The sequence below is a fragment of the Equus asinus genome, chromosome 11 (genome assembly GCF_041296235.1).
Source record: "Equus asinus isolate D_3611 breed Donkey chromosome 11, EquAss-T2T_v2, whole genome shotgun sequence".
Classification (NCBI taxonomy): Eukaryota; Metazoa; Chordata; class Mammalia; order Perissodactyla; family Equidae; genus Equus; species Equus asinus.
In genome coordinates this window covers 14,300,017-14,316,505 of record NC_091800.1, presented here as the reverse complement: position 1 = coordinate 14,316,505, position 16,489 = coordinate 14,300,017, and the positions used below count along the sequence as shown (strand labels likewise).

Below are 16,489 nucleotides of genomic sequence, written 5' to 3'. Positions count from 1 at the left end.
ACATTGCCTGACCACCAAGCTGGGTGCCAAGGACAATCATGAGCAAGACAAGGTCTCAGCACTGCTGGCGTTTCACACTGACCCCAGGACACACACATGCACACACGCACACACACACACACGACAGGGAAGCACCGTGTGGCGGGGTCTCAGCAGGACTGTGCACGGCAGCCGTTCAAAGCACAGACTCTGCAAATCCCACCTCTACGAGCTAATCTTTTGCAACTAACACTCTGTGCCTCAGTTTTCCCATCTGTAAAATGGAGATAATACAAGTACACCTACCTCATCAGGATGTTGTAAGGATTCCATGAACTAACATATATAAAGCACTTAAAACAGTGCTGGAATAAATAAATAGGACAGAGGGAAACTTCTGCAGGTGATAGATATGTTTATGGCATTAATTATGGTGATAGCTTCATGGGTATATACTTATCTCCAAACTTATCAAGTTGTATACATCAATTATGAAGAGCTTTTTGTAAGTCAACAATATCTCAATAAAGTGGTTTAAAAAAAGACAGTGTTGGGCATAGTGTAGGCATTACTATAAGGGTTAACTATTAACACCCTTCCCAACCTCCCTACAGCTTTCCTCCAGGGTAAAAATGCTGTCATCGAGCTTCCTAGGGACCTCTGGGCCATTTTTTAACCCCCTCCAGTCCTCTGGGCCCACCTGCAAGGACACCTGAATTCAACCGTAGCGTCCCCAGCACTGATTCACGGCAGGTGTTCAATGCGTGTTATTCCCGCCCCTGTCCACTGCCTCCTTCAAATCCGCCTCGTGCCAGTGGCACACGGAGGGGCTCTGCTGTCAGAATTTCATAAGCCCCATCTTCATTTGGAGGAGGGGGAACTATGTTCAGGGAAGGAATTTGCTTAGTTTGAAATCCTCCCAATACCTTTTTCCTATATTGCTGGTGTCTTTCTACCTCTAGTCATACATAGAGATTAGCATGAGATAGCATCTGCTTTAACCCAAAATTTGATATTTAGATCTCATAAAGTAAATAAATAAAATGTCCTCGTTTTTCCAAACAGGTGTGAGAACCACTGCTTCGAGGTGTGGTGATGGACATTGGCGGCGTAATTCCCACGGGCACTTTCTGATGCAAAAGGGAAGGAAAAGAGGAGGAAGAGTTAGGATTGACTCTGAGACCATGAAATGTGGTACCTTCAGGAGCTATTTGAAGAAGTGAGTGAAATTTTAGCAATCAATGGAGCGAGGTGACCTCCTGGAGCAGGGTTATTTTGACAGAGAACATCAATGCCTTGACCTGGCCAACCCAACAGGGGAGGCCAAGAGCCAACCATCTGGGACCAGGGATGCAGAGGCTGAGGGGACAGGTGGGACAAGGGAGGGACCACGATGCTGGGTAGGGAGAGGTGAAGCTGGAAGGTCTAATACTGACTTCCGAAATGCCTTTTCCATCCAGGGCAGCAGCCAGTGCTCAGAAAATGTCCCAAACACTGAGCAGCCTTCATCCGTCTAGTGGCTAAGGGAGTAAGGCAGGGAGGCTGCTGCCTGAGAATGAGAGGAAATGGCCTGTCTCTGTTCAGAACACTCTCAGGGGGCCCAGCGGATTCCGTCTCAGGTTCTCAGTGGCCTGCATCCATCATCCATGAGGACCCACCGAGAAGACAGCAGGAGCCCCTACTGAAAGAACGAACAAGTAAAGAAAGAAGATGGCAACTTCATGGCATTTTTCTCCCAGCATCCAATTTAGACAATATTTTAGCTTGTTCAAAGAGAAAATCTGAAGTACAGAAAGAATAAAGGAGCCCATAGGAAATACACACCAGCCATGCCTTGCAGGCTCTCTTCAGAGGGTCCCCTCTGTCAAGACACCTCACAGACTTTGACAAGATCCTGAATTGGCTCCTTGCATTCATTTTGTCCTCCACTTTGGCAAATGGCACTCCCGGCCAGGCCCTGCCACCAACCATCCATTGCCCCTTTAGATGCCACACAGTTCCTTGCCATCCCTAATCCCACAATTTGCCACATTGATGCTGCCTTCACTTGACCCAGAGAAACCCGTCTTACTAACCTCTTCCCTACTCCCACCTCATCCTGAGCCATCCATACACCCACCTTCATTTGTTTCTCAGCTCTGTTCCAGACAAGAACGATAGACAGACTCTTATTTTTTTAAAAAAAACTACAGCAAGCTTTGTACATCCAGATGGGTCCCATCCATCACAGCCTGTCCAAGATTATACGCTTATTCCAATGAGGCTGCGTTGGCCTAAAGCAATGTCAGCTCTCCTCTGTGGATTCACCTCCAAACATTTATCATCCACGAAAGAACACTTGTCTCCCTGTGCCGTATTAGAGACACACTCACCCTAATTTGATGAAAAGCCCTGGGCTTGGAATCAAATGACCAGCTTTTGTCTTGGATTCACTCACTACCTACCAACTTTGTAAGTTCAGACTTAAACACACAAGGCTCCCGTGTCTTCACTTCTAAATGGGAATAGTAATACCTGCTCCAGTTTGTAGGATGTTGTGAGGATCAAATGAAGAACTATATAAGAAAGCACAGTTAATGCCACAGAGAGTAATATAAGATTTTAAAGATATTTTTCTCTCCTCATCTCCCAGACTACTCACTGGGTATCTTACCAACTGTCCTCTCCCCTCTACTGTCCAAAGAAAACATCTATGTATTTATTCAGGAAAGACTGATTGCATCCCTACTATACACTAGGAACACAAAGATGAATAATATTAACTCTCTATCTTCAAGGAGCCCACAGAAGAGAGAAGTAAGCAGATACGGTTGTGAATGGATGAGTGAATGACAGTAAAAAGAGGATATATGATAGCTGAACTGAAGTTATTGATTCTTTCAGTAAATGTTGTTTGAGCACTGACTAGGTGTCAGGACTGTCCAAGGCATTGGAGACATAGGAGAAAACAAGGCAGCCAGATCCTTGGTCTCACTGACTATACAATAAACAAGTAAACAAAAACCTCAGAGAACTTCTGACTGTGACAAGAGCTAAGATGGAAATAAAAGGAAGACGTGATAGACAGTGACTGGGACTGGCAGTGTCGGGCCACTTTAAATAGGGTGGTAAAGAATCACCTCTGAAAAGGTTACATTTGAGCTGATATTTGACGGATGAGAAAGAGCCAGGGAATAGAGTTCCAAGGAAAGAGAAAGGCAAGAGCAAAGGCCCTGAGGGAGAACAAGCTTGGTTGTTCTAGAAACAGAAAGAAACCTGACTGGAGCAAGGGGGCTAGGGGAGAGAAGTATAAAATGAGACCCAAGAGGTAAGCAAGGGCCAGGTTGTGCAGAGGCTTTAAACCATGGCAAGGAGTTTGGATTTTATTCTAAGTGTAGTGGGAAGTCAATGAGGAATTAGGGTGGGAGTAGGGGTGACATAATCAGATTTGCACTTCAAAAATATGTTTTTATGGGGAGAATTTATTGTTAGAGTGGCAAAACATGTTAAAAGGCTATGGTTGTGCTTGCTCTGGGAGCAAATATACTAAAACTGGAACAATGCAAGATTAGCATGGCCCCCATGCAAAATTGATATACAAATTCAGGAATCATTTCATGCTTCTAAAGAAAAGGTCCAGGTCAAAATGGGGAGGATCAAGGAAATTTCAGAAAGCAAGTCACCAAATTTTTTAAACTACACAAAAATCACCAAAAAGGGAACTCTGAGTCAGAAAAACTTTGTTGAACCCCATCTCATTCTAAGATTTCAGGAAAACTAAGTCCATATAAAGGCTGACAACAGAAAAATCTCAAGGTCAAATCCTATACAGATTCATCATAAGAAAAAAGAGAACAAGCAGCAGAATAATATCCCTCCAGACATCAAAGGTCAGTAGAAAGACATGCCCATAAAGCAGATCCAAACTCTTACTTACTATTTCAAAAGGATAGAAGAGATCAAGAAAAGCAAATAAGTCATGAAAGAAAACATAAATCAGAATTAGAAAAACTCAGAAATGAGGTTTTAGAACTCAAGAAAGAATCAGTAAAAGATCATTCAGAATTAAAGACTAAACTAGAGAAAACACAAGAATGAATAAACACACAAATAATGCCTTAAGAGATATGAAAGATAGAGAGGAAAATTGAAAAAAATCAAAAAGAAATGAAGATATAAAAAGAATTTGAGAGAAAGTAACCAATATTGAAGATTGAAAATGCAAATAATACAGGTCCCTGAAAAAGAAAACCAAAGCAACAGAATGGAATGGATGCTAAACTATAATTCAGGAAAACTTTCCCGAAATAAAAAAAGAGTTGAAACCACATATTGAAGGAGCACATTTTGTCCCTGAGAATATCAACCTAGAAGGACCAAGAGACAGATAGTCTAGTAAAATTACTAAGGGGAAAGAAAGAATGAGAGAGACACGGAGGGAGGGATGTTTTGGCATCTAGAAAAAAGAACATGCAACTCACAAGGAAAGAAAGTTAGATTATCATCAAACTTTTCAAAAAGAATATTTACACCAAAAGAAAATGGAATAACATATTTAGGATCCTTCAGGAAAGAGAGTGTAAGCCATTGGTCTTATATCAAGCAAAACTGACCTTCAAGTGTAAAAGACACAGACACACCATTACCAATATGCAAGAACTCAAGGAGTGTTGTTTCTGCGAGCCCTTCCTGAGAAATCTGCTAGAGAACGAGCCTCAGATAACTGAGATGACTAGAGGGACGTAAGATGGATGGTGAGCAATAAACATATAGTAACCTGCAGAGCAAGACCAAATGAGGGTTCGGAAGGAGAGAGCAGGGGATGTAATGTGCAACATGACAACTAGGGTTAGTAATCCTATACTGCATATTTGAAAGTTGCTAAGATCTTAAAAGCTCTCATTACAAAAAAATGTACAACTACGCAAGGTGATGGGTGCTAACTAAACATTGTGGCGATTATTTCACAATGTATACAAAAATTAAATACAACATTATGTTGTACACCTGAAACTAACATAACATACATGTCAATTATACCTCAATTTAAAAGATGATAATTACAGGGCCAGCCCCATGGCCGAGTGGTTAAGTTTGCATGCTCCACTTCAGTGGCCCAGGGTTTCACCAATTCGGATCCTGGGCACGGACATCGCACCACCCATCAGGCCATGTTGAGGTGGCATCCCACATGGCACAACCAGAGGCACTTACAACCAAGGATATACAACTATGTATTGGAGGGCTTTGGGGAGAAGAAGAAGAAAAAGAAAAAGATTGGCAACAGATGTTACCTCAGGTGCCAATCTTAAAAAATAATAATAATTAAAAGAAAAAGATTATAGTATGCAATGGCTATATGCTCTGACAATATAGACTTAACATAACTATTTTTTTAATGGGAGAAGAATAGAGGGAGCATATGCAAAATCATATTGGTTTTGTTATTCTAAGACTGTGGTGTGTGATTATGGAATTTAAAAAATAAGTAATTATGGTTTATTCTATGATTCCTTGTGTCCTTGAGAACCAGCATTCTTGGTATAGAAGAAAGGAGATACTGACAAAATAGAGAACAGGCTAAGTAAAAGCTTTATGGTCTCAAATTTTCATTAGAATTATCAATATGAAATCATGAGGTATTTTATCTTTTATATATATATATATATACACTTTTTTTCTTTAGTTCTGTTAACTTAAAAGGACTAGAAATAAAATGGCCATCCCTAATGTGACCCCGAAATTATCCTTTCTCTCTAAAAGAAGCCAGGGCTTCTTGAGGAAATGGCTGATTCCAGGTCTGGTAGCCAGAAAGCTATCAAAGACTATTAGAGTCACATCAAACAAGGTCTATGCACACGTACATGAAGCAGAGAGAAGGGATATTAGCCAAATGGAGAACTGAATCAGAGTGTAGAATATTTGTAAGATTCGATCCAAAAGACCTTCGATCATGTGTTTCTTGGGAAGGAGAGAAATGGCAGTATTGAAGCATCTGTGCGGCTGTCTCGGTCCCTCCCAGTTTCCCAGTGGACATGCATCTCTGGTCTGACAAGTTGGCCAGATGAAGAGCTATGATACGTGGCCCTCGAACCACACTGGACTGCTGCAAATCAAGTACCCAAGTGAGTCACGAGGACCCTTAACCAAGACTACACACAGCAGATATCCAAATGCTCAAGCCCATGCTGTATGGAGAACCCAGGGCGGGAGGGTTGTGCATTTCTTTCTTTCTTTCATGTGTTCATCACCTTATTCATACATTCATGATAGAGTTAATCAAAGCCCCTAGCTGTGGTGTCTACGCTGTGAGGAACAGGGAGGACTAAAGGTGTGGTGCCTGCTCACAGAGGTCTACAAGGTATGGGCAGGCAAAACACAAAAACCAGATTCACGCAAAGAGCTATCCCCAAAGGGATGTGGCGCGAACTGCATGGGAGCACTATTACCTGGAAATCTCAGCGAAGCTGAGTCTTAACCCAGTCTCAAAGGAGGAGGTAGATGGATGAGCAGGACGCGGGTGAGAGACCCCTGGAGAGTGAGGGAAGGACTGAGGCCGGTGGGAACAGGATGGGTCCTAAGACAGGGCTGGAGAGAACGTAGGGGAAGAGACAGAAGCAGGAATCAGGCACAGTAACTGCCCAGTACGCGCCGGGGGCTGTGAAAACCACTGTATCCATCTCAGCTCCCCAGCAGTCTCCTGGAATAAACTGTATAATCTCTAATTCACAGACGAGAAAACTAAAATGCATGGAGGTTAAGAACAGTCGACGACCCTTCTTCTCTACGGCTCCGTGTGTAAGAATTCACCTGCTCGCTAACGCCTATTTATATCCCAAGGTCAAAACTTGCAACACTTGCATGGTCCTTTGTGGACACATGCAGAGCAGTGAATATTTGAGTCACCTGACATGTATGTTCCAGCTGAGGTGGAACAAGGCAACGCTCTGTCTTTTTGTTTTAGATTTCATGACGTTGTGTCCTTTTCCCAGTCTATTTATTACCATGTTTTTTGCATTTTTGTGCTTTTTGTTGATAATTTCACTGTTTGAAATTGCCCTCAACTGCAGTGCTGAGGTGCTGTCTACCGTTCCCACGTGGAGGAGGGGTACAATGTGCTCTACAGTAATATGTGTTAGCTGTGCTTCCTTCAGGCACCAGGTACAGTGCTGTTGGCTGTAAGTTCAATGTTAATTAACCAACTATATCTATTAAGTAAGGTGTCTTTAAGCAGAAACACACATAAAACAAGGGTATGTCCTGATCAGTTGGCAAAAATCTTGTGACCAGCAGCTCTCAGGAGACTAACCCTGTATTTTCCCCAGGAGCAATGGTTCTGTAGTCGCTAATTCAGTGTTCACAGCAACTGTACAGAGCAAAACTACTGTGAAAAACAAGAATCAACTGGAATTTGCACAAGATCACAGAGCTGAGATTACAAATCTGTGCTTTCTGATTCAACACCTTTCCCACCTGTTTTGGAAGCTAGGGCCCCTTGCAGGTCGTTCCAAAGTAAATATGTTACTGTCCACTTATACATATGCTGGAGAACCATTTTCCAGAGAGGGCCATTTTCAAACATCTGGCCAAAAAATCATTACTCCTATTTAAAATCAAAAGAATAAAAAAACTGCTCCATAGGCAGGAGCTGGTTCTTTTTTCCTCTGTCTTTCCACATCATCCGCACAATGTGCTCAGAATCCACAGGTCTCAGAGGGGCTTTCCAGGGAGTTCAGAGAAGTTTCCTCCACTTCAGAGAGCAATCGTGCTTGGCATTTGCAGCACCGGAGAGTCCTTTGCAAACAAATCGACATTGCAGTTGGGTTTAAGTGGAGTGACATGGTTGTCTGTGTGATATTGGGCCATCTAGCCTGACCCTGATCCTCTGGACGTAAGAATGTGGGTTTCACACAGAACCAGAAAACTGAGACAGGCAAGGGCCACAGGGTCACGGAGGTTGTCAGTCCACAAGAAATAGCTGAGCTCCCTTTGGAGGCAGAACAGAGAGCCAGGAATCCAGAGGAAAGGCAATCTTTAAAGTATCCTTCACTCCTGGACCAGCCCAAACTATTCTGGGCATTTCTTTTCTTTCTTTTTTTTTTCTTTTTAGCAAACAGCACAGCTTTGCAATGCAACCCTCAGTGGTGCAAAAGCATAACTGTGTGTTGTTGAGCCTGAGTGACATATATGGAAAAACCTCCGGTACGAAGAGGATATTAATCCATGCACACCCTCAGATGCAATTTCATGCTTTTATAAATTTAATGTTTTTACAATTAGGTCCAACTTTTGCTGTAATTCTTTTCTCAGAAGGGGCATTATAATGTGCTATGTAGGAGGCCATTTTCTCCCTTCAGTCATTATAAGCTAATTTAACTACATTAAGATCCTGCTGGGAATGTATCTGGAAGTATAAAAGAAAAGCAAGACAAGTAGCAGAAAATGTTGTCATCTCCAGATACTGAAGTTACCATTAGATACATTGCCACCTCCCTCAGGGCGTGCGCACACACATGCACGCACATTGCAAAGAACTTGTACTTTTATTTAATAAATAAATTGAATAATAAATTCAATGTTTCCAATAAATTGAAAGATGAGTTATAATGAAGGTGGCAATGGGTTCCCAAAAGGGTTGTGAGTACTGTTTTCATTACGATTAATATTTTATTTAAATCTACATCAGAAAAAATGTTTAATTTAATCTCTCTCACCCTCAATTTAACAGGTTATACCTACTCATACACTGGAATGAAGAGCTCTTCATATGGCATTTTGTCCCAAATGAAGCCAAAATTCAAAAGAAAAAAAGAAGAAAAAATTCCACGGAGAGATCTTGTCCCATGAGATATAAATTATAAGCTAATATAGGACAGTCAAGACAATTTAAAAATAATTTTTTGGATTATAATGACGTGTATTGATTGGCCTTGTCTACAAAACAATGATAACAAAAATTAAATAATATGGAAAGCATTTTTATTAAGTTCCTTATTTTTTGTGACGAAATTACCTATTTTATAAATTAAAAAAATAATAATCAAAGAAATTGATATATCTTATTCCCCTCTGGAGGGAATTACTACTTATGACTGTGTCTTTTTCTTACCAGAATATAATTGAATATTGTCTATGCCAAAAATTCCATTTAATTAGATGTGATAAGCCCACGGAAGGAACAAAGACTAAGTTTTACATGAGGGAATGACACCTGCGAAGTCTTCCTAGGAAAACCCATCTGCTCTATGACTTACGACGTGCCAGCCTCTCAGATAAGAAAGAATTTCATTTCCTGGCAGGCCAGAAATATTAACAAATATGAGACTCTTAAAGAAAATAATGCTGATAACAATGGTAAAAATCCTCTAACTCAGAAAAGTAATTTACAACTCTAGAGGCTTTACAAAGCCTCCAGACAGAAGTTCATTCTAAAGCTTTAATATCACGTGGCTCTAACTTTGCTACCTACAGAAAGAAGGTATTTACGTATTCTTCACCACCTCTTGTTGTGCCTATATAAATAAACTGGTCAAATAAAACGATATCCATTAACTAAAAATCACAATAGTTTTATTCCTCTTACCAAGTAATCGGTGAAGTCATGGGTATTGATAGATTCTAGTCAATGACATACTAGCAAAAATCTGGCAGGTAGGAGGGAGGCAGTACAGAAAAGATATCTTTGCTAACGAAGATACAGAAAAATCCCCTTTCTTCTGCTGACACCATCACAGCTACACGTGATGACTAGCACCACCGCCGCTATTGTGCAACCATGAGGACAAGCCAAGATGCTGAGCAGTGTGAACCTGGGTCCTTCACCCCTACGTGGGTTCCTGAGCCAGACTTCTTGTTATATGTAATACATGTTCTTTGTTAACTCAATTGAATTAAAGATTTTCTCTTTCTTGCAGCCCAAATCAGACTTGCTATTAAAGACCCCAATTAATTCTCCTATTATCATCAAGATTCTGGTGCTCAGAGTAATCAAGCCAGGTAAACACTACCAACAATGTAAAGCGTCCTGGACATTATACTTGCTCTTGGAGATTTTACGTTAGGAGATGTGCATACAAACAGAAAGAGAGAGTGTTTCAGGGCAAACATATGACATTAAAGTAGTGGAGGCCAAAAGGTAGCCAGACAGAAAAGATCCCAACATCCCCAAGAAACAGAATAGAGGTGAGGGGAGCTAACACATGACCCTGAGGGTTATGGTTGGATGCAAAGGTCTTCTGATGAGAAAAGTCATGATGCAGAGAATCATGCTTTAACCTGTGCCAAGGTCCTGAGTGACAAGAAACAGCACCTCTGGAACTCACCACCACAGCGTGGGAAAGTCCAAAGCCTGAGCTTCCTGCAGAGTATGGAAATAATTGTGCTGCTCAAGATGGCTGACTGCATGTTGGGTGCCCGATGGCGAGAATGTGAATTCTGGAGGTGTACAGCAATTCCTGGAGCTATCCACACATATCATTTCTCATCCATTGAGTTGAAGAGCAGTGAATGATGCAGAGGGACAAAAGTCTCGTCCACTGCTGTCCGAGGGCTCACGTGTCAACACACATATGATCTTGTTTTATATGATGTGGTCATTTCAGCTTCCATCAGGAATCCTAGCAATTCTGTACGTGTAAGTAATGAATACTTTCTCAGTTTTGTTTCAGAGGAATAATGTTTTCTACTCGAAAAATATATTAAGGATTATTGGGTATAATCAACCATTTCACACATAAGGAATTTCTAAGGCTGAGAAAGGTCTTGTGACTTTTCAGGATCTCTAGCCAGCACTAAGAGGTAGATATTTTCACTTACCTGACATACTCTTGTTTCCAATAAACATAATTTTACTTATTATGCCAATAATTCATCCTGTCAATATTATTTTGAATTTGAATTTTATATTCTAAGATGCTAACAACTCTACCTCCAACCCACTAGGAACTGACTTGGTTTCCAGATTCTTTTTTTTCTTTTCTTTTCGTTCAGTGGTGGAGCAGAGAATAAAAACCTTGAAAAATAATCACAAAGAAGCTAAACCTAACAAAAGGTAAAACTATAATGAGATGTGTATTCTCTTTGCTGACCTCTCACAATGCCAGAATCTTCAACACAGATTTTAAAAGATTCAAAATTTCAATATTGGATATGTTCACAGCAATTATTCTTACTAACATTAGAGTTGTTCTTACCACACATGTATTATTTATGATTAGAGCATTAATTCTTTAGATCCACAGAGATTAGACAGCAATCAATGTTTATATAATGTTGACATAAACCTAATCATATTCTGATAAGTAGCCCAACAGAGTTCAAGTAATTAATGAAGCTGTTGCTTTCTGCTAACATCTAAGGACGTCTACAGACTTCACACTCTAAAAACTATTACAAAATGCAAGTTCTATACAGCCTGCTATAAGTGCTGGTCGTCTCATTTCAAGTTGAACTAAGAAAAATAAACTGCAAAGTTATGTTGCCTGTTGGAGACAGTCGTGAATCCTTACATTACAGGACAACTCAACTGCAACAATCTTTAAGAAATGTTCTAAAAGCTTCATATTTAGACTACTGCTTGACCTGAGTGACTATTGTTTGGGCTTGACAACTGCTAGCTATGCAGAGATTTGCATTGTTGAATCAGATTGGATCAGTATAATTTGAATGGAATGATACACTTAAGCTTTTGCCATAAGAATCAATTAATATGTGCTCAGTATCTCTTGAGTTCCAGCATCGCATTATATTCTCTTTATGTGTAAATATATTTAGGAGCAAATAAAATGACACTTCTCAGTTTTTAATTAAATTTCTCAGAGCAGTTTGTCAACCTTGGCATTTACACATAAAACATTGATAATTATGTGAAAATTCTTAAGAGATTTGTTTAGAGTGTTTCGAGTTAAGAACAATGCCAGAGAAAGAGCAAAATTAAAACACGAACGAGTCTTACTCACATCAGGGCACTGGAAACAAAAGCACTACAGCAGAGCATCCCCCCACAGACGTGAATCATGCTTGCTCAGACCAAGGGAGAGTGAGGGAGCCACCGGGGAGAGACGTCACGTTGAAACCAAGGACATCCATATTTGCGTCTTTCCTGGGAAACTGTACTGTTTATTTCTGGAAAAATATTTAGGAACTCCTCTAAGGACAAATAGTATCAACTAGAGACCTGTTCTCAGAGCTAACACCATATTCCTATTAGGATGGATGGAGATGGGAAGGAAAGGAAGCAGAGACAGGGAGAGCGAAAGAAGGCCACAGGGAGAGAAGCAAGCAGAGAGACAGAGAGAAGAGGACAGAGAGGTAAGACTAATGCTGACACTATGTTCCAATAAACAAAAATATCGCATTTATAATTCCCATTCACTTAAACAGAAATACCATCCGGGTTGTGGCTACAGATGAGATCAGAGAAAAATAACTGCCACCAAGTATCACAAGGCATTTCCAAGGGTCTCTAACTTGCTCTTGTGGACACACAGGTCCCCTCTCATGAAGCTTCCCTGGGCAGCAGGTTCTGCTGGCACCTCAAGCATCCAAAGGGCACTGCCTCATGGAAGAGGCACAAGGGCCACCTCCTAGGACCTGAGCTGTTCTGTTTGCCATTGCCTCCTCCTGGGAGCCCTCACAGTGCACTCCAAGCTCTGCAAAGAAGGGGAAATGGCTCCCTTCCCTTCCTAAGCAACTTACAGACCTCTCTCTCTTTAGCAGGCAGACTTGGGCCAAGAGCTCATTAAGTGAGAGAAACTACCAGCTCTACTCAGAATGCCTCTTTCCTTCTGGAAACCAAGGCTGTAGTGGAGGGACTGGCTCCTTCTTCCTTAGGTTGAAGGGCCTCGGGCCCTAAAGCCCTGGGTTCTTATATGCTGACCCTCCCCACACACACACACAAAACCACTAGATATATACAGATACACAGAGTCCAAAATTAGGACAAGCATTTTTCATGTGTTTCTCCTCTATATCTTATTTCAGTTGAAGCTAATACATAAACAAGAATATATGTAATGTGTCACATAACATCATAATAAATGAAATGCCCATTATTAAATCACGACTTAAGAAGTAGAACAGAAACACTCCCCTTGGATCTATGTGTTCCTTTCCTATCCCAACCTTGCGCCCCCAGCAGGTGTAACCTCTGTCTTGAATGTCAGGTTTATTGTTTCCTTGCTTTCTTACATATACATATATAGTTTTATCACATATATATGTATCACTAACAGCACAGGGCTTAGTTTTTCTTGTTGAGTTTTATAAAAATGTCTCATCACATGTGTGGTCTTCTGAGACTAGCTTTTCTCACACAACCTTCTGGTACTAAGATTCATTTGTGCTCACTCATTTTCACTGTTTTGTGAACAGAGCTGCATTGAACATTCTATTACCTTATGATGCTCATGTATAAGAGTTTCTCTAGAGTATATTTTAGGAGTGGAATTGGGCTGTTGTGGGATATGCAAAACTTTACATTTACACTCTTACTGACAATGTGTGAGCAAACTCCTTTGATCTACATCCTTTCCAAAACTCAGCATAAGCAAACTTCTTAAGGTTTCCAATCTAGTGGGTGTGAAATAATTTCTAGTTGAGGTCTTAATTTGCCTTGCCTTGATGACTCCTGGGTCACGCACGTTCATTCACCATTTGTGTCTCCTCTTGTGTGAAATACCTGTTCAAGGTTTTTGCCCATTCTTCTATTGGGTCATCTCTTTCTTACTGATGAACAGGAGTTCTTCCTATATCCCAGCTGTTAGTCTTTTGCCAGTTATATGTGTTGTGGTTACCACATCCCGGATGGTGGCTTGACTCTTCACTTTCTTTATGATGTCCTTTAATTACCAGAAGTTCTTAACATTAATGCAGTCAAACTTAATCTTTTCCTTTATGGTTAGAGCATACTCTGTCTTGATTAAGAAACCTTTCCCCATCCCAAGGTCATAAAGATATTGTCCTACATTTTCTGTTAGAAGTTTTTAAGCCCTTAACATCAGGGATTTCTATTATCGTAGCTTCACAGGTCTTGATATCTAGAGCAAATTTTCCCATCTTATTCCTATTCTCCTTCAAGAGTGTTTTTGTTGTTCTATCTCTGTTCTTCTACTTAAATCTTAGAATTGATGTGTCAGCTTCCCTGAAAAAATAAATAAGATCAGAGTTGTTTTGAATTTGGGGACAACTGACTTTTTATTATATTGATTCTTCCTACCCATTAATATGGCATATTTGTTATATATCTTTTAAATGTCTCTATGGATTTGTCTATTCTGGACACCTTATATAAATGGAATCATATGATATGTGGCTCCTTTGTGACTGGCTTTTTTCATTTAGCATAATGTTTTCAAGGTTCATCCAGGTTGTAGCATGTTTCAGTACTTTATTTCTTTTTATTTGCCAATTAATATTCCATTGTATGGCTGCACCACATTTTATTTATCCATTCATCACTTGATGGACATTTAGTCTGTTTCTACTTTTTTGGATATTATGAATAATGCTGCTATGATCATTCATGTAACAGTTTTTGTGTGGACATATGTTTTCATTTCTTTTGGGTATATACCTAGGAGAGGAATTGCTGAATCATATGGTAACTCTATGTTTAACCATTTGAGAAGCTGCCAGTCTGTTTTTCAAAGAAGCTGCACCATTTTATAATACCCCCAGCAATGTGTAAAGGTTCCAATTTTTCCACATCCTCACCAACACTTACTACTGTCTATCTTTATGATCACAGCCATCCTAGTGGGTGTGAACTGGTATCTCATTGTGGTTTTGATTTGCATTTCTCTGATGTCTAATGACGTTGAGCATCTTTTCATGTGCTTATTGGCCATTTTTGTATCTTCTTTGGAGATCTATCCATTCAGATCTTTTGCCCATGTTTAATCATATTTATTGAATTGTAATAATTATTCTTCTAGACACAAGTTTTTTATCAGATAAATGATTTGCAAAAATTTTCTTCCATTCTGTGTGTTGTCTTTTCACTTTCTTGAGGATGGATGCATTTTTTGTTATGACTTTATTTTCTAACCATTTGCTGCGGATGTATAAACAAGCTATTGATTTTTTTACATTGATCTTTAATCAGTCATCTAACTAGATTCTTTGGAGTTTTCTATGTAAACAATCATCATCTACAAATAATGATGTTTTGTGCCTTCCATTTCAAATCTTATACTTTTACTTTCATTTTATTGTCTTACTTTGCTAGCTTGGAGGTCCAGAACAATGTTGAATAAAGCAGTAATAGTAACCATCCTTGTCTTATTCTGACTTTAAAGGGACTACTCCTAACAATTCTCTATGGAAAATCGTATTTGCTATTGATAGATACTCTTTATCAGATTAAGGTAGTTCTCTTCTATTTCTGTTTCACTAAGAGTTTTTATTTAGAATTGGTGTTGAACTTTACCAAATGCTTTTTCTGCGTCTATTGAGATGATCACATGGTTTTTTTCTTTTAATCTAGTAAAGTGGTAACATTCATCTGACTTGCATTCCTGGAATAAACCCAATTTCTAAAACTCATTAGTTTTTTTTTCCTTTTTCTTCTTTTTAAAAATAAACAGCTAGATTTGGTAGTTAATATTTGTTTAGAATTTTTTATCTATGTTAATGAATGTAATTGGAGTGAAATTCTTTCCACACTATCTTTGTCTTGTTTTGATATCCAACTTATGACAGTGTCACAGCTTATGTCGTGATTTCGGGAGTATCCTTTTTTTTCTGTTCTCTAGAGAGACTCTTATAACACTTATCAAACTTGCCTGTAAAATAACTGGTGTAACTGAAGGCCCTCTAGGGCCAGTTCAAACCGACCCCATCTTATCAACCACAGGTTTTTCAGGGGCAAGCCAAAAATTTACAAGTCAGGTAGCTAGAGCACGTGCAGAGGAGAAAACCTTGACCTGAAATGACACTAGAACCAAAGATTCTCCCCCAACGGAACCAAAGGACTAGGACACGACCAGAACTTGAAAGCTGGACTCTCACCAGAAGCGAACGGTCTGTTGTCTAGGATGACTGTGTGTTACAGCCCCTTCCACACCTCACCATAAATGGTTGGCGCCCTCCAAAGGAAACCTGCCCCACCAGCGCCTCCGAGCACCAGTGTGTTCTCACTAACCTTCTAAATTCCTCCTCAAACCCTAAATCAGGGAGACAGATTCATGAGCTTTGCCTCCTGTCTCCTTGCAGGTGACCTCACAATAAAGTTTTTTCCTTTCCTCAAAAGCTGATGCCATAATTATTGGCTCTTTAAGTGCACTGGGCAGAGAACCCCATCTTTGTGCAGTAACTCTGGGGCCTGGTTGTTTCTTTTTAGGAATATCTTTAACTACTGATTCTGAGAAAGATAATTCAAGCTTTACTTTCTTCTTCCCTCAGTTTTGATAAGGTTTTTTTTTAAAGAAATTTGTCAATTTCCTCTAAATTTTCAAATTAGTTGGCATAAAGTTGTTCATAGTATTCTCTTATTATCTTTTTAATCTTTTCTGTATCCATACATATGTTCCCC

General features: G+C 39.9%; 1 pseudogene; it reads left to right on the top strand.

The window, feature by feature from the left end:
* The first annotated feature begins 3,484 nt into the window (after positions 1-3,484).
* LOC123289092 (U6 spliceosomal RNA) lies at positions 3,485-3,583 on the top strand (annotated as a pseudogene).
* The last annotated feature ends 12,906 nt before the right edge of the window (positions 3,584-16,489 follow it).